Raw genomic sequence first — 18,723 nt, 5'->3', positions numbered from 1 at the left:
GTAGTCTGCACACAGTAAGCACTCAGTAAATCTCACTGATTGATGTATCTAAGGCACTGATCATTTCGGCAAACATGGGAATTGTCTGTGCATTTGTTAAACATTTTAGAGAAGAGGGAAGTTGGCATATGCAAGCCTCACTTCCAGAGGAGTTCGAACAAATCTGTCACCGAATTTTTTTCCGACATTAATCAATCAATCAATCAATCAATCAATGGTGATTTATTGAGCACTTGCTCTGTGCAGAGCACTGTTCTACGAGCTTGGAGGAGTACAGTGCAAAATAATTAGCAGATATGTTCCGACATCTCAACAGTTGATAATTGTAACATCTTTGGCTATAATGCAATTGTAATATGATTTGCTGGGATAAGGTATATAGTATCATCATGCATAAATTCAGGTCATTTTGTCAAGCACAATCTTCACATACTTATTTGAGATCCATTGCTTTTTCTCTCACACTCCTTCCTTGATTCTGCTTTTAACAGAACCTTCTCTCTTGAATCAAGCACTGAAAATCCCTACCAGCAGGGAACAGCCTCTCTGTAGCCTGCAAGCCCCTGTCCCTCTCTCAGGCTGAATCTTGTGTGCACATATTGTGTAACATTCATTCATTTATTCAGTCAGTCGTGTTTATTGAGTGCTTATTATGTGCTAAGCACTGTACTAAGCACTTGGGAGAGTACCTTACAGCAATAAACAGACACATTCCCTGCCTATAATGAGCTCTGCTGGGCCAGGCGGGGCGGGGATGAATTTTTAAAACCTTAGATTTATGAAAATCCACTTTGCTCCTATACACAGGGCTGTGTTATTGCTGTTAATAATTTATGCCAACTGGGAGAAAGTGGCACCATGTAATTAAAAATTTTGTGGGCTTTTTATTAGTAAGGGCAGTTTCATCTTATCAATGCCTGCCCTAGCTGGTGGTAATTTATTATAGGCTGGCATAACTCACTTAAGGTTTATTGTGAGGAAAACTTTATTAAGGAGACCGATTGTAGCATGAACCTTTTGCAAGTCTGGAAGTATGATTCAAAGGTGATTATGATATCTAAAATAAACTTTACAGAAACGAATCGCAAGGTGGGACAACATTCTAATTTGGGGAGTTTAAGAGCATTTGAATCTTAAGTGAAATGATACTGGGCCTACTACAGTAAACTGTGAGTTTCCCTTTTGAAAGCAGAAATTTTATATTTTCCGTGGACCACACACCTCCAGAGGGGAGATTCCCATAGTGGTCACAGTAAGAATCTCTGTTCAAGCTACCGGGTCAAGGAGAATGGTTGATCAGGGGCCTTATTTTTTTATTTTTGGCTTATGCCCCTTCCTGAACAGGCTGGTTATGAGTAGCATCATCATAAAGCAACAATGTCAGAGTAGTGATATGGCCTAGTGGATAAAGCAAGGGATTGGGAATCAGAAGGACCTAAATTCTAATCCATACTCTGCCACTTGCTTGCGATGTGACCTTAGACAAGTCATTTAACTTCTCTGTGCTTCAGTTACCTCATCTGTAAAACTGGGGATTAAGACTGTGAACCTCATGTGGGACATGGACTGTGCCCAATCTGATTAGCTTGTGTCTACCCCCAGTGCTTAGTACATTGCCTGGCATATAGTAAGCACCTAAAAAATACCATTGAAAAAAACAACCAGAACAAAGCAACATCAATGTATCTTCGTAGAATTGATATCCATCCTTTCTCCTATCACATGTGGTGCTTGACTATGCCCTTTCTAGAGTCTACTATCTACCAAAGGGTGCCAGAGAAGAAATAGTACTGATTTAAATTAGTAAAATTTTGTTAGTGGAGCTAGAATGGAGGAAGTTTCTCATTACAGTGATAACACGTTTGTTTAGTTCTCCTCCATGATAGCACTATTGCATTTTAATAAGGGTGTTACTGCCAATCGCTTTATTACTTTTAAATAACCCTGCAAAATTTACATTGGCTTAAGCACTTCACTTCAGATCCCTTCACTGACTTAAATAAAATGATCACAACCTCTACTTAGCATAGATAATGACATCTCTAATGTGTTAAACACAAGATTCTTTTGTACTGAATAGGATGTGGTAGATAATACTTCGTGGTTAACTGTTTTTACATATGTACACAAACAAAATATAATTCAAATAATTTCATTATTTGTACACAGTTATATCGTTATTTGATCTGTAACTTACATTTGCGATATAATTGTTTCTCAATCTATTTTTATTGCTTTTGTAATTTTTGTGTGTCTTAGGAATGCATTCATGCACTTTATATCAGTTCCTTGGTGAACTTCATGTCATTTACTTCTCTTTCATGGAACCAATTAAGAGCAGTAGCTCAAAATCAGCTAGTAATCACCAACACCATCTTCTACCTCTCGAATAATAAAAATAATAATAGTATTTGTTAAGCACTTACTATGTGCCAAGCTCTGTTCTAAGTGCTGGGGTAGATACAAGGTAATCAGGTTATCCCACATGAGGCTTCTCAGTCTTAATCCCCATTTTACAGATGAGTTGAGACACAGACAAGTAAAGTGACTTGCCCAAGGTCACACAGCAGACAAGTGGCAGAGCTGGGATTAGAACCCATGTCATCTGACTCCCAAGCCCATGTTCTTTCCACTAAACTTAGACATACCCAAGGCTTAAGCAGCAGCATCTCATAGACTGTGTCAATGCCCATCAGTGCGTCTTGAAACACAAGCCATCAATACATCCAAGGCATTGCAAACTGGCATCCCATCCATCCATCCATCCATCTGGTCAAAAATCAACCTATTGGAAAATAAAGAAGGCTATTAGTCTGGGGCTAATATTACAGTTGTCCTATTGGAGTAATCAGTTAATGAATCAATATTGTTTACTGAACACCAGCCATGTATGCAGCACTGTACTAGACACATGGGAAAGTACAATAGAATGATTTATGGCAATAAACATGATGCTGACCCCTAAGAAGCTTACAGTCTAGCAGGGGAGAAAGACAAAGTGTAATAGAGACAGGAGGAAGGCATAAAATTTATAATAATAATGGCAATTGTTAAGCACTTAATATGTGCAAAGCACCGTTCTAAGCTCTGAGGAGGATTCAAGGTGATCAGGTTGTCCCACATGGGGCTCACAGTCTAAATCCCCATTTTACAGATGAGGGAACTGAGGCAAGGAGAAGTTAAGTGACTTGCCCAAAGTCACTGCTGACAAGTGGCGGAGTCGGGATTAGAACCCGTGACCTCTGACTCCCAAGCCCGTATTCTTTCCACTGAGCCATGCGGCTTCTCTGATTTGTGGTACAATTTATGATACATGCATAAGTGCTGTGGAAGTTTTTGAGTACTTACATGCTTATTGCAGGAAAGAGTTGACTTGGAAGTTGGAGGATATAAGGAACTAGTAATTCCAGCTGTGAGTAATGAACCTCCAGCTCAATCCTTCTAAACTTTAACTCCTCATCTTCCCTCCCACATCCTTACCTCCACCTAACTTTCTCTTCTTAGTTGGCAATATCACCTTTTTTCTTCTCACATCTAAATCTCACAACTGTGGTATTATCCTTGAATATTTCCACTTTCAATTCCTGTATTCAGTCTAGCAATAGATCCTGTTGATTTTTCCTCCCATATTTCCTGGATCCATTCATTGCTCTTCATCCAAATGGCCTTTACCTCAATCTAGACAGGATTCCTTGCCCAGCTTCACTACTGCATCATTTGTCTCTTGGCCTCCCAGCTTTGGGGCTCTCCTTTCTCCAGTTGTCCTTCTTTGTACAACTTTAATCATTGTCAGATGTCATTCTGAACACATCTTCTCTCTCATCAAACATTGCTGATAGTTACCCATTCTTCTCCATGTCAAGTAGAAGCTCCCAATTATCAGCTTTAAGTCACTCCATCAATTGTATTCCACCTCCTCATCTACTCTTCTCTGACCTCACCTCGGTTCAAACTCTTCATTCTTCTCAAGTCAATTTACTCACTGTTCCTCACTCTCATCTCTCTCACCATTGACCCCTCGCTCACACCTTCCCTCCTGCCTGGAACCCCCACTTCTTTCAAATCTACCAGACTATAGTCCTCCCCATCTTTAAAGCCTTTCTGAAATTTTACCACCAGGTGGCCTTTTCCTATTAATTTTCCCGTATTTCCAGGTTATGTGCCCCTAACTAGTGCTCTGCACACAGTAAGCGCTCAATAAATACGATTGAATGAATGAACTACTACCTCAGTAATTCTAATAGTAATAATAATGGTATTTGTTAAGTGCTTACTATGTACCAAGCACTGTCCTAAACACTAGCATAGATTCAAGATAATTAGGTTCTATACAGTCCCTGTCCCTCTTCAGGCTCACAGCCCAACAGGAGGTAGAACAGGTATTTAATCCCCAATTTTCAAATGAGTAACTGAGGCACACAGAAGTTGTGACCTTCCCAAGATCACATATCAGGAAAGTGGCAGAGCTGGGATTAGAACCCAGGGGGTCCAATGCTGGTGCGATTGCATAAGAGGTACATTGGCTTATGCAGTTGTCTTGGCCTCCTATCAACTCCAGCAAACCTGAGGCGAAGGGGTTGAACTATGATCTTACTCTGCCCCACCTCCCCATCCTCCTAGTCATATGCCATAATCTGACACAGCTCCACTCGTGGATCAGATACAGAGCAGCACTAATGGCAGGTCTCCGGATCCCTTCCCTCAATCAATCAATCAATCAGTGGTAATTATTGAGCACTTAATTTGTGCAGAGCACTGTACTAAGCACTTGGGAGAGTACAGTATAAAAATAGAACAGATAGCTTCCCTGCCAACCTGAGTTTATAGTCTATGCTCCCCTCCCACAGCCCTAAAAGCAGTACTCGCCCCACCATGGCGGCAGCTCACAGAATCCTGCTGTACCACGGCCCTGAGAGTGGTGATAGCCATACATGGTCCATAGAGGTGGCTCACAGAACCTTCAACCTTCCACAGCCCCAAGAGCAGCAGTGGCCCTGTGTGATGCTCAGTGTGGCTTAGGGAACCTCTGCCTTCCCACAGCCGTGAGATTGGCAATAGCCCCATGTGACCCCACAGTGGTGGCATTTGTGGAAGCCCTGCATCCCACAGCCCAGAGAGCAGCAGTGTCTCCACAGCTCAGAAAACCATTCTCCTCCCACAGCCACGAGGCTCCGCTGAGGCCCTGTGTGAGTCCACAGCGGCAAAACCAAAGTGGCTCCGTCCCGTCTCATGGACCGCTGCTGAGATTCGTGCAGATCAGCTCCGGGGAGAAGGTCTTATAGCAGGGCACATGTCCCCGGACAGACTTTGTCCCCCCTGACTTTGCTGCAGAGGTCAGCTCCGGAGAAGGCGTCGTGTAACTGGGTGCATGCTCCCTGGGCCACCCCCTCAATCCACACGTATCCCTGGGTGGGCTCTGCCCTCCTGATTCTGCTCCCAGGGGTCAGCTCTGGGGAAGAGGTCTTGGAGGAGGATACACGATCCCCAGGCCACCCCTGCTACCACAATCCACATGCATCTCCTGACAGACTCTGCCCCTCCTGCATCTTTCGAGGGCCAGCTCCGGAGGAAAGACTCTTCCCTGGCACTACCCCTTAAACAGAAGGTTCGGCAACTTCCTACCATGAACTTTATAGACATCAGAGCAGGAGGCACCATAAAGCACTGCATTATGGAATCATCTTGAGGAATTTCCCCTGACTGGGGAAGAAGCCTGGCCTAGTGCATAGAGCACAGACCTGGGAGACAGAATGACTTAACCTGGCTCCACCACTCATCTGCTGTATGACCTTGTGTAAGTCTCTTCACTTTACTTCTCTTTACTTCATCTGTAAAGTGGGGGTTAAGACCATGAGCCCCATGTGGGACATAGACATTGTCCAACCTGATTAGTTTATATTTAGCCCATAGCTTAGTACAGTGCCTGGCACACAGTAAGTGCTTAACAAGTACCAAAAAAAATTATGTTTCATAGCACAGAATGTGCCATTTTGTCATGGTATCAGCCCAAGCCCATGCTCTTCTGTACCAACTAGCACTTGTTTAACCAAACCATCTGTATCACTATCATCAGTGGTATTTATTGAGTGCTTTCTGTGTGCTGAATACTGTATATATCATCTTACATACCATATTATTTAAGCACTCACCTACATATCCACTTTTCCTCCCTCCTATCTGTAAATTATTTTTGGCCCTCCTGTTCGATTCTAAACTCCTTGAGGACATGAATTTTATCTACTAATTCTATTGCAGTAATGGTATTTACTAAACAGCTAAACACTGCAAAGCACTGTTTTTGTAACCATTGTAATCCACCAATTAGTGTGGAGTTCTGCACTTGGATGCTCCATAAATACCCATCATTGATTACTCTCAAAGGATTTGGGATATGCGTAGACATTAAATACAGAGACAAATCTGATGGGGGATAAGCCCGTTAGCCTGACAAAGGTTTCATCTGCGTGTTCAAACAATGTGGAAAGGAGTGTTAATCCCACACCTGTCTTTTCAGGAACACTCACATGCATGAGTAAAATCTCACTGTCAATAATGTTGTCTTTTGAAAATGAGATCATATATATACCCACATGAGTGGCAGGGCATGAGTGTTTGGAGATTTGAGAGAATGCAGAAATCAAGTCATTAGTGTGGCCAACTGCAAATGCGATTCACTTGTCAAAATGTAACAACAGTAGAAACAGATGTTCTTCAGTGAAAGATGAAAACTAGGTTTAAAAGAGAGCTGAGTCCAGGGAATTCATTTTACCATGCTATAGTGCTATGTGTTTCTTTTAATTTGTTGCTTTATTTATTTTAGTATGAATATATGAAATTGAAGAGCTGCTGAAGTTTTTCTTCGGAATGTGAAAAGTCTCTGTGGGGAAGACACGTCTGTGACAACCGAGAGTAGTTGGGTTTAGCATTTGACAATTAGCTGCTTGCCAGTATAGGCTGACATTTAGAATGCTTAGTATTCTGGACTTTTCTGGGTTTTATACTATTCAGTGATATAAGCCAATAACTTCCTGGGTTTGATTTAAGGTTCTTTCATGCTATTTTGATGTTGTTTTGTAAATGGATGATAATGTTGATGATAGTCAAAACTAGTGTTTTGGCCAGCAGTGTAATAGGAGATTTGTCTCAGATTAAAGGAGGACTTAGTGGCAGAACCTGGTCTAGAATTGAATTTGACTGACAACTTCATCTGAACCACCAAGTCTCTAGCAGCGTTGCACTGTGGGTGAATACCAGATTTTTTTCTCCTCCACAAGACCAACAGTCAAAATTTACTTTGAGGGGAAACAATTTTCCAAGATAACTAGGAATCAGAAGTTAGAAAAGAGTCCATTTGCTATTAATAGAATTTGGTATGTACTTACCACCCTACACCATTTTTCAGTCATGCAATTCTAAAATCTTTTTGTAAAAAGCAGTGATGATTACCATGTGAAAATAATAATTTGCATAAGTCCTGGGAAAATATTATGTTACCAAAGCTCTAAAATCTGCCTATGAGCAAGTTAAAAAAGGCAATATTAGAAAAGGTAATTAAAAAAGTATTTCAGTGTTAAAATTTGACCATAAATTTCTGTTAAGTAATATATCTAGATATACTTCAGTGATATAGTTAATGGAAGAGAAGCAATGAAGAAGCATTTAATCTCCATTTCAAATTATTAATGAATTATGGTATTTGTTAAGTGTTTACTATGTGTCAAGCACTCTTCTAAGTACTGGGGTAGATACACGCATAGCAGGTTGGACACATTAGTTTTATATAACCAGTCAGTATCTTTCAAAAATAATTCAAGGCACATTTTATACAAGCTATAAATAATAATTTTTCTTACACATTTCCTCGTTGGCAGAGATCATGTCTACCCACTCTGTCATACTCTACCAAGCACTTAGTACTGTGCCCTGCACACAGAAAATGCTCAGGAAATGCCATTGATTGATAGAGATCATATATTAATGATGAGATACTTATGAGCCATTTAATCATGCCTTCAATGACCATTCAAGAATATATATCAATATTGGATGGTTTCATAAATATGTGTTACCAACTCAACTATTACAATAACTGTTTTCAGATTTTGTATTTATGTTATTAACTAGGGCTTTTTTCTGTAGTCTCTGTCACCTAAAAATGGGGTGATGACTAGAGTAGGTGCTTCATAAATGAAAGTCTAGTACAGTGCTCTGCACACAATAAGTACTCAATAAATACGGTTGCTTGATTGACAGTCAACAGGCAGAAGAGGAAAAGCTGGAGAGTAACCATCTAGTCTAGGTAAAGAAATGTTACTGGAAGTTTCTTTGTATTACTTCTCTGAATAATCCTTGTTCAGAGGTTATGATTTTAGGGCTCAATCAATAAATCAATAGTATTGATTGAGTTCTTCCTATGTGTAGAGCACTGCAGTAAATGCTTGGGAGATTACAATGCAATAGAATTGTTTGACATGTTCTCTGTCCACTGTGAGCTTACAGTCTAGAAATTGATTATTGAGGAACCTTTCTTTCTCCTGCAATCCCTAATTCTTCTCGGTCCTTGATCTCACAGCCAGACTCAATATTGGAAATTAAGGGTTCCAAGACCTCTCTTTCATTTTGAAGCGAAGGAGACCGTTCTCCGTTACTTTCCTATTGCAGACAATGAGGCACTGAATGATGATGGTTTGGAGGATACATTGTTCAAAGATAGGAGACTAATTGGGAGAAGATAAAGATTAAAAAGTAGCTATCATGACAGATGACTCCTGATAGTTGTAAGAAAAAGAAAATAGCATTTTAGGCCCAAGATTCTATGACCCAGAAAGCCACATGAGAATAAACTCTTCTTGGAGGATTAGGTTTTACAACACAATACTTTGTGTTTTACTTTGACCCAGTATTAATTTAAAATTCAGATAAAATACACCCTGCAAGATTAGACTTTGTAAAGCCTTTGAACATGACTTTTAGGTCTCCATAAATAGTCAAAGTAGTTGACAGGACTTTACTAATTAACATCTAATTCTGTTGTTTTCTGTAGGAAATAAATATAAGGGATTATCCAAGTGCTCATTGCGATACACAGCCAAAATAAATATATAAAACTGAAATTGGAAGATTGTCAGTGCTGTTTTGAGAATGATTCTAGATCTGTGTGTTGGGGCTCCACCTAGATGTTTTTCAGCCAGGATCAATCAATGATATTTATTGTGTGCTTACTGTGTGCAGAGCACTGTATTAAAGGCTTGGGAGAATACGATACAATGGAATTGGTGACATTTTCCCTGCCTGTCAGGAGCTTACAGTGTGGAGGATAACCCTAAGGCCCACTGGTAGACTGTAAGCCCGGTGTGGGCAGGGATTGTCTCTCTTTATTGCTGAATTGTACTTTCCAAGCACTTAGTACAGTGATCTGCCCACAGTAAGCACTCAATAAATACTACTGAATGAATGGAAAGAGAAGCTTTCAAATGCCTGGGTTCCCCCTTGGGAATGTTCTCTTCTTGAGGCAGGGGCAGACATTAGAAGTCCACCACTTGTTACTCAAATTTATCCTCAAATTCTCCTACAACCACCTCCTGGATTTTATAATTAAGCCCTTAAAGGCAAGGGAAGTATGACAGCTTCAGCCCACACACCTCGACTTCTAGACAGCGTATACTGATAATCAATCAAAGGTATTTACTGAGTGCTTACTATGTGCAGAGCACTATACTAAGTACTCAGGAGAGTACAGTACAACGGAGTTAATAGGCACATTCCCTGCCTTCAACAAGCTTACAGTCTAAAGGGAGAGATAGATATTAATAAGAATGAATAATTTATAATATATAATTTATTGATATGTGAATAAGTGTTGTGGGGTGATAATTTTGGAAATTGCTGAGGCTCCTTTTAGCTTAGGTATTTTTCCAATGCAGAATGCCTTGGGTTCTCTCAGAGTGCCTTGGGTTCTTCAACTGTGTGAAACACCCACTCATTCTGGTGAGTTATGATAACCAGTTTTAGTACTAAATATTCACAGAGCCTAAGCATTTTGGGATCAAGCTACCAATATGAAAAGGAACCAATTGCCTAGCCCTAATTTAGACAGTGCCTACTTCACATTCAATTTTCACCTCAATCTTATAGTCATCCGTCTTCAGGAAATCCAGGGTTTTCTCTGGTCAGTCCTCATCTGCAACTTACAACATCTTCATATTCCAGTCCCTCAGCTGAGTCCAACAGAGGCTCAGACTCACGTCCAAAGCCTAAAGATTCCATTTTTGTGCCTCATTTCATACAATTTTTGCATCTCTCTTTCAACTGGCAAATTCATCCCTGTTTCCAAAAGTCCTCCACTCACTGCTTCTCTCCTGATTTTATTTTATTTTATTTTATTAGGGGGGTGGTATTTGTTAAGCACTTACTATGTGCTGAGCAGTGTATTAAGCCCTGGGGTAGTTGCAAGCAAATCAGATTGAACACGGTTCATGTCCCACATGTGGTTCACAGTCTTAATCCCTGTTTTACAGATGAGGTAACTAAGACATGGAGAAGTTAAGTGATTTGCCCAAGGTCACACAGCAGACCAGTGGCAGAGACGAGGTTACAACCCAGGTCCTTCTGAGAGTAGGCATGTCCAGTTCCTAAATAATCTCAATTTCTGTCTTCTCAATCTTTGGGGTTTCTTCACAAACTCTTTTTTGTATCAAATTTGGGATGACTTAACTGATATGTTAATGCAAATAATAATAAAAATAATATTAGAAACCCTAATTGTTTGCAGGGTTTCCATTTCAATGTAGTTAATGTTATTCTTGCACATTGTGATTTACATATAAATTACACAAATAAAAAAGAAATGAAAAATATTCACCGAAAAGTAACCGTATTAAGGATGTTTATGAAAGTCATGTGAAATGTAAGTTTTACAAAAGTTGTATTTGCTGTTTTAACTATTCTCCCATTGTACTAAACACATTTGGTAAGTTTATAAAAACTGAAATTAAATATTACATTACATCTCTTTCAAAGGTTTTTGAACATATACTGTTGCCTGGCAAGTTTATAGAGCATTAAAATATCACCATGAAGACAGACTTAATTAAATTCATGGTACATTAATAGAGGGGAACCTGGGGTTCTTAGAAGGCTTTAGGAAGTTTGTTATTCCATATGGAGTTTCTCAGTGGAAATTTAGGGCTATTACAAAGTGATTCTATTGCCCTGATGGTGGACTTCAAGTTGGGCAACCATTACACTTTCAATCGGGGGTTATATACTGAGTGCTTACTGCATGCTTAGGTTCTCTGCCTACAAGAAGCTTTCTTTCCAGGGATCCCCCAGTGCCACTATTGGAAACCCAACACTGGGATGGAAAGATGATTACTCTGTGCTAGCATGACACAGCTTGTGTTCTAAGGGTATTTCCCCCCTCTTTTAAAGCTAAAATTGCTTCTCGGGATTTTCCTTGTTAACTTTTCCCAGGGTGGTAGTTCTGTGTGAAAAATATCTGAGAAGCAAGTTTCACTTAACCAACAAACATGGAAAACCATGCCCCTGCCCACCTCCTCCTCTACCTCCCTGACTTGGCTCACGTGAGTGGGACTATACGGGATGCAGTTGTCTAGGAACAAAGCTTTCAAGGAACTCCCAAGGATATACTACAAATGACCATATTTTATTGTCCTAAGGTAGAAACAGACTTTTTCACTTTACAAATCAAACTGTGATGATCATCAATCAACCAGTCAGTGGTATTCATTGAGTGCTTACTGTGTGCAGATCACTGCACTAAGCGCTCAGTAGAGTACAATACAAGAATTAGTAGAAACATTCCCTGCCCACAGTGAGTATACAGCCTATGGGTGGGGTAGAAATTAATATAAATAAATAATGTATGATGTATAATTTTTAGATATGATGTCATCATGTGGTAGGTTACCTGGCTTTCATTAGAACACTTTTCTTTAAAAGTTTAAAAGGTGATGTTTTAAAGACTCTGTGTATTCTAGGACTCTCCTGTATTGAACTCGAGGAAACTGCATTTTGTGACTTCTAATACTAGAACTGTGCTGCATCGTAAAATGACTTAGAAAATTAATTCAGAGTCATTATGTATGTCATCAATATCCCACTGACATCCAGATCCATATTATTGGTTCTTCTGACCCTATATCGCTTTGGTGCTGTCAAGGCACTGGTCAAGATTGCGAACTAGCTGGATTAGAGTGTTGACGAAAGCAAGCATGAGCAGATTCACTTTCAGGAAAACTGCTGACTGCATTCCTTTCCCGAGACTAGGCTTCACATTTTCTTTTAAAACAATGAATATTGTAAATATTCCACCATATTATTCATATTTATATATTTAGGCCTTATAATCAGAAATATTGGGCATGCCGTATTAACTCAAATTTGAAACCAGTATAATCCTCTTTTGGGGACTTGTGGTTTTGCAAATCCAGAGGGAAGCAGCACGGTCCAATGGAAAGAGCTGCAACCTCAGAGTCAGAGGATTTGGGTTCTAATCCTGCCTCTGCCACCTGCCTGCTGTGTGTGAGACCTTGGGCAAGTTTCTCTCTACCTCAGTTTCCTCATTTGTAAAAAATGGGGATTAAATAATTACAGTATTAGTTGTTTACTCTGTGCCAGACACTGTTCTAAGCTCTGGGGTAGATACAAGATACTTGGGTTGGGTACAGTCCCTGTCTTACATGGGGCTCACAGCCTTAATCCCCAGTTTACAGATGAGCGAACTGAGGCCCAGATAATTTAAGTGACTTGCCCAAGGTCACACAGCATTCAAGTGGCGGAGCCAGGATTAGAACCCATAACCTTCTAACTCCCAGGCCCGTGCTCTGTCCACTAGCTCATAAATACCTGATCTCTCTTGCCTACTTAGATTGTGAATTCCCTGAGGGACAGGGACAATGTGTGACCTGATGATCTGATCTTCCCATATTTATAGCTCTTCTGAAATCTCATGTCTTCCAGGTGACCATCCCCAATTAATCTCTAATCTCCCCACCGTTTATCCCCTCCCAAAACCAGGTAAGCCCTTTCGCATCACCTGAGTACCTATTCGTTTGGAGGGCTCATCTGCTCTCAAGGCTTCCCGACCACCTCTGTGAGAATGACTCTCAAATCCACCTCACTAACCTCAACCTCTCACTCTGCCATCTTTTATCTCCTCCTGCCTCCAGATGGCTCTATATGGACGTACCACTGGAACCTCAAGCTCAACATTTCCAAAATGGAACTCCTCATCCTCTCTCCCAAATTTTCTCCTCCTCCTAACTTTTTCATCACTGTTGACATCCTGGACTCCTGTTTACCTTTCAAGTCCCACATTCATTGAGTTACCAATTCCCATCATTTCTTTCTACACATCTCCAGAGTCTATGCCTTCCTCTCCATCCATACTGCCTCCACCTTGATCTAAGCACTTGTCATGGTCCAACTCTACTACTGCATCAGCATCCTCACTGACCTCCCTGCCTCCAGTCTCTACTTCACTCTGGTGCCCAGATGATTTTTCTAAAATATCGTTTTGCATCGTTTTTCAACTTTCAGTGGTTGCCCGTTTCAAGTGAATACTCGTGACATTGGCTTTTAGGAACTCAATCAGCTCTCTCCTCCCTACCCTTGCTTCTCTCTCACTGCATTCCAGCTCACTTGCTTTACCCCTCTCAACCCCCTTCTTCCTTGTCTTTCTCATCACTGACTTCTTGTGCCCTCCACTTTTGTAGACCACCTCTCCCTATTTTCTAAGCCCTTCTGAAATTAAATCTCCTCCAGCAGGCCATCCCTGATTGATCCATCTTCTTTTCACCATATTTCAGTCCCCACTGCCATTCCAGAACTTTTGCATTACCTAAGCACTTTTCATTCATTCATTCATTCAACTGTACTTATTGAGTGCTATTGAGTACACTGTACTAAGCGCTCAGGAGACTTCAGTGCAACAGTAAACAGACACGTTCCTGTCCCACAATGAGCTTACAGTCTAGATGAGGGGAGAAAGGCATTAATATAAATAAATTACAGATATGTACTGAAGTGGATAAGAAGGAATGAAAAAAAGGAGCAAGTCAGGGGGACACAGAAGGTAGTGGGAGAAGAGGAAAGGGACTTAATCAGGGAAGGCCTCTTGGAGGAGATGTACCCTCAATAAGGCTTCGAAGGAGGTGGAATTTGTTAAGCACTTATTATGTGCCAACCACTGTACTAAGCACTGGGGTAGTTACAAGATCATCAGGTTGCACATGGGGCTCACAGTCTAAGTAGGAAGGAGAACAGGTATTAAATCTTCATTTTGTAGATGAGGGAACTGAGGCTCAGAGAATTTAAGTGACCTGCCCAGGTAACACAGCAGACAAGTGGCAGAGCCATAATTAGAACCCAGGTCCTCTGACTCCCATACTTCTTCCCTTTCCACTAGGTCACACTGCTTCTCAAAGTACAAGGTACTTATCACCCCCCACCCCACTCCAGTAGCACTTATTTATAAATCTCTAAATGTTGATGCCCCTCTCAGGATCACACCTGGAGAATATCAAGTACTCTACTAGTCTCAGCTACTGGAGGGAGTCAAACAGAGGCATATCTGTTCCATTCCCTAGCTTGGGCAGTGGCTAGCAAGAGAAAGGCAATCTGCTACAAGTCAAAACTCACCTGTGCTGGGCAGCAGCGGCATGGGAGAGAGTGGAGGGCAGAGATTCAAGTTTACTGCATGGAACAAGTCAGTGGTAAACTGCTTCCATATTTTAACCAAGAAAACTATGTGGATACACTACCAGAGCGATTGCAGATGGAGATGGGACGTTTTGGAAGAGATGTGTCCATGGAGTCGCTATGGGTTGGAAATGACTTGACAGCATAAGACAAGACAAATGTTGATTCTTCTCTCGACCTGTAATTTATTTTAGTTTCTGTCTTTCCCCCAGATTGTAAATTCCGTGACAGCAGAAATTATGTCTACTAACTCTGTTGTACTTTCTCAAGAGCTTAATATGGTTCTCTGCATAGAGTAAGTGCTCAGTAAATACAATTGATTGATCACCTTTTATCTGAGATTTTAGAAATCTTATTAGTAGAAAAAGCTCACAGGAACACAGTACAAATTCTGAGCAACTGTTTCAAGAGCTAGCAGGTGCTGAGCTCTTCATCGGCCACATTTTCCAGCACTTGGGGGGGGAGGGGGAGCCTAAATAATAAATGAATTATCAGAGCTAGTCATTTACATTTTTAGGGGATGAGTGTTCTCAGTGCCACATAAGCCTAACAGAGGGTCAGAAGAGGGGTTGAATATGGTTATGTCAGCACTGTGTTCTTCCAGAAACCATTGGCTTCAAAGCACTCAATCAACTCTTCTTCTCCTACCTTATCTCACTGATCTACTACAACCCAACCCGCACACTTCGCTCCCCACTCGCTGAACCTCGATCTCATCCATCTCGCCACTGACACCGCCATCATCTGTCTTGCCTCTTTCTGGCCTGGAACTCACTCCCCACTCATATCCAACAGAATACCACTCTCCCTAGCTTCAAAACTCTCCTAAAATCACATTTCCCCCAATAGGCCTTCCCTGATAGGTCCTCATTTTTCCCATTTGTTCTCCCTTCTACACTGTAAATACACTTGTATCTGTAACCCTCAACTCCACAGCTTCTATGTACCTATCCCATTTCTACAGCAGTAATTTATTTTAATTCCTCTCCCCCTCTGGACTGAGCTCCTTTATGGGCAAGGAATATTTCTACCAACTCTACTGTGTTGTTCTTTCCTCAGGGCATAGTACAGAGTTCAGCAAACAGTAAGCACTCAATAAATACCATTGATTGAGTGATTCTTTAACTCAGCTGTGTCTCATGAGGGTTTCTAAAATTTTAATAGAGGGCTGCTTTAAGATTATTACAAAAGAAACAGCATGGCCTAGTGGATGGAACACGTGCCTAGGAGTCAGAAGAACCTGGATTCTAATTCTGGCTCCAACGCTGTCTGCTCTGTGACCTTGGGCAGGTCACTTCACTTCTCTGTGCCTCAGTTACCTCATCTGTAAAAATGGAGATTAATAATGTGAGCCATCTGCAAGGCTATGGATTATGGCAGAAGATAAGATGTTCTGGAGAAAATATGCCCATAAAGTCGCTATGAATCAGACATGACACGATGACATTTGATATATAGATGTATAATATATTATATATCTATATGAAATGTGAGCCCCAGATGGGACATGGACTAGATGCAACCTAATTAGCCTGAATCACCCCCAGTGCTTCATACAGTGCCTGACAAATAGTAAGCACTTAACAAATAACATAAAAAATACAGACAATTTACCAGTCTCCCTGCCTCCAACATCTCCACCCTTTCATCTATCCTATATTCAGCAGTCCAGATCGTCTTTCTAAAATTCCATTCAGAAGAATGAACGCTAAACTCCTCAAAACCTCTAATCCCTACTCATTTCTCTCAGCATTAGACAGAATTTCAATCGATGAGCTATTTTCTTCTTATTTTTCCCCTTTGTTCCTGCACCTGTTCTCATCTACCCATTCTCTTCTCCCACTACACCTCCGCTAACACTCTTCCCAGGTCTCAAGCTAAATTTCTCACAGAACCTCTTTCTAGTCTCCCATCTCTGACCCACTCTTCATTTATTTCCCTCTGCATGGAGGTCCATCCCCTGCATGGATCTGCCATCTTCAAAGCACTCTGAAAAAGCCATTTCCTCCAGAAGAGATTCTCCAATTAATCTCTACCAATCTCTGCCCATTTAAAAGTGGGCACTTATCCTGATTTTCTTAATTGTTGGAGCTGATTACATCTATCAATTCCAGACTTGGTGGATAGGAATAGTTTCATAAATGTACTTTTCCCTTGGGCATTTTCAGGGAGAACTTTAAAATCTTTTCAGTAGCCAAGGGGATTTTCAATGTGTCTATTCTGTGTATCTATAATGCCACTCAATTGAGAAGCAATATGGCGTGGTGGACAGAGCCTGGACCTATGATTTAGAGGACCTGGATTCTAATCTTAGCTCTGCCACTTGTCTGCTGTGTGACCTTAGGCAAGTCACTTAACTTCTCTGTGCCCCAGTTACCTCATCTTTAAAATGCGGACTAAAGCTACGAGTTCAGTGTGGGACAGGGACTGTGTCCAACCCGATCATCTTGTGTCTACTCCAGCACTTAGTTCAGTGCCTGGCACACTGTAGGTGCTGAACACATACCATAAAAAATAATTATGGTTTATTATTTGCCAAATATCACTTTTACACCCTTATAATTTCAGTCTCCCCATCTCTCAATAAGGATGGGAAAGGCTGAATGTTCAGGACTTTCTAGCTGTTAATATCAGCAAAATTCTGTCTGGAAGCAGAGATGGCTTTCTTTCAAGCCACTGTTGCTTCATGTCTGGAGATACGAGAAGCCCATTTCTGCATTCCTGTTCCAGACACCAGACCTGGGCACACTTCCTGTCAAATAGCATGGCTTACCAACAAGAGCAGGACTTGGGAGTCAGAGGACATGGGTTCTAATCCCCATTCCACCACTTGTCTTCTGTGTGACCTTGGGCAAGCCACTTAAATTCTCTGTGCCTCAGTTACCTCATCTGTAAAATGGGGATTAAGACTGTGGGCCCCACGTGGGACAAACTGATTACTTTGTATCTACCCCAGCACTTAGAACAGTGCTTGGCCCATAGTAAGTGCTTAACAAATACCATTGTTATTATTATCATATGGGGAATATAATTCCCTTTTCATTCTGCTCTATCAGATTCAACCGGGAGGTAGACTCACCCCACTCTTCCTAGTCAAGCTATGCTCCATACCTATGGGTTTCAAATGATCAACCAATCATATTAATTGAGCACTTACTGGGTGCAGAGTAGTGTACTAACTGCTTGGGAGAGCACCATATAACAGAACTGGTAGACTGCTTAGTACAGTGCCTGGCACATAGTAAGAGCTTAACAAATGCCATAATTATTATTAGCCAAGTTCCCCGCTCACAAGGACCTCACAGTCTAGAGGGGACCTTCTTGGAGCTTCCCTGAAAGAGAAGGCTCAGAAAAGAAGGGTCTCCTCTCACCTTCCTCCTTCTTCACTACCACCTCCTGCTGAGGAGAGGGACGGTGTGGGGAAAGGAGGGAATGGGGAAAGTTGATGTGGTGAGGTCTGCAAGGATGGACAGATCCATTGGGAGTCAGAGGAGCTGGGTTCTAATCCCATCACTTCTCTGTGGTATGACCTTGGCCAAGTCATTTAACTTCTCTGCACCTCAGTTTCCACAACTGTAAAATGAGGATTCAGTACCTGTTCACTCTCATGCTTAGATTGTGTGCTCCATGTGGGACAGTAACTGAGGCCTACCTGTTAATAATAATAATAATAATAATAATGGCATTTGTTAAGTTCTTACTATGTGCAAAGCACTGTTCTAAGCAGTGGGGAGAATACGAGGTGATCAGGTTGTCCCATGTGGGGCTCACAGTCTTAATCCCCATTTTACTGATGAGGTAACTGAAGCACAGAGAAGTTAAGTGACTTGCCCAAAGTCACACATCTGACCAGTGGCAGAGCCAGGATTTGAACCCACGACCTCTGACTCCCAAGCCCGTGCTCTTTCCACTGAACCATGCTGCTTCTCTGATGTTATCCCATCCCTTAGAACACTGCTTGACACACAGGAAGCACTTAACAAAAACCATCATTTTATTATC

The 18,723-nt window shown here is 41.3% G+C and overlaps 1 protein-coding gene across 1 annotated transcript in view; it reads left to right on the top strand.

The window, feature by feature from the left end:
- Positions 1 to 18,723, top strand: part of SPAG16 (sperm associated antigen 16) — an 822,373-nt gene that overhangs the window by 55,058 nt on the left and 748,592 nt on the right. The window lies entirely within an intron of this gene.

This window comes from Tachyglossus aculeatus, chromosome 7, assembly GCF_015852505.1.
Source record: "Tachyglossus aculeatus isolate mTacAcu1 chromosome 7, mTacAcu1.pri, whole genome shotgun sequence".
Lineage (NCBI taxonomy): Eukaryota > Metazoa > Chordata > Mammalia > Monotremata > Tachyglossidae > Tachyglossus > Tachyglossus aculeatus.
This window is presented reverse-complemented; position numbering and strand designations above follow the sequence as displayed.